Genomic DNA, 1,305 nt, shown 5'->3' with positions numbered 1-1,305 from the left:
CCACCCCTCCCAGCACAGCCACCACCCACCCCAAGCACAGTCCTGGCCCAAACTCCCACTGGGAACCCAGCGCTGCCCATGGCCCTGCCTGCAGTGGCAGCCTGCCCTCACCCCATGCACAGATTTGGGAGGCATGTGCCCCGCATGCCTCTACCAGGGGTGCACAGTGGCAGGATCCACCCTTCCCCATACCCTCCAGGCAAGCCTCTTGCAGCTCTGCCCTGTGCCCCACCCAAGCTGGGCAGCACCTGCCCCTGCCCCACTCTCTCCGTCACTGTGGGGGCCTCAATATGCCCCCCATGTCCCTGCCGCCCCAGCAGACTTACCAGCCAGATGCTGCTCTCCAAGCTGCTAGGCTGGCTGCATGCATGCTGCATTTATCAGAGACATTATATCGGACACATCAGACAAGAAAAGACGATTGCCAATAATGTTAATTTTCTTTTTATCAGTGCCAATATGATACAGACTGATGTGATAGCTACTTTGCATGTGTAGCTTGTTGTAAGGTAATTGTGCAATTAACTAGTTAATTGTGCAATACCTGTAATGTGTAGAGAGCCAAACGTACCACTCTTGCCCTGCATGTTATGCTCTTAACTTAAAATAATAAACTCACTATTAAAGCAATTGTTGCATGTTTCCAACATATTTGCAATAATGCATATTTCTCTAATTAAAAATTATTTCTGCAAGAAATGCTTTATAAGTCTTAACTATACAATCAGCTTGAACCTGTCTTCCCTCAACACTTCTGTCAGTAGACTCTGACTCTCACAGAAGTCATAGTTGCCTATCTGAACCTGAAAGGTCTGTGTTCTGGAAGGCTTTCTTCATCTTCTTCCATTAAGCTCCATGGTGAACTCCACAGGCAGTCACACTGATGGTTCAGGACTTAACCCTGGATGTGTCATATATGGTTAGGCTGCTGCTGGGCTAAGCTCCCCCTTTTATCCTGAATAGTATTTTCTCTTTGATCTTGAAGAATTTATACAGTGTTTTATCCTTTCAAGTATCTCTACAAATTCCTCATAACATCTACAGCATAGGCAAGGCCTTTTATGATAGAAAGGCACAGTATGCTTCCAGACTAGAGCTTTGCAGTCACCATAACATAGCCCATTACTTCACTAAGTCCAATAACATTACATTAATTATTTGGAGCAAATTTTATGGTTGTTAAGAAGCTGCAGTCTTTTATTCTGATAGTTGACAAGACCATCAAAAGACTGATTGCCCACAACACATCTAGAGAGTTTTAAGAAGGTCTGCTACATGCTTTGATATTTTGAAAAAAAATAATAG

The sequence above is a fragment of the Gavialis gangeticus genome, unplaced genomic scaffold (genome assembly GCF_001723915.1).
Source record: "Gavialis gangeticus isolate Ggan-Ray unplaced genomic scaffold, GavGan_comp1, whole genome shotgun sequence".
Classification (NCBI taxonomy): domain Eukaryota; kingdom Metazoa; phylum Chordata; order Crocodylia; family Gavialidae; genus Gavialis; species Gavialis gangeticus.
The sequence above is the reverse complement of the archived record's forward strand: the minus strand, read 5'-3'. Positions refer to the sequence as shown.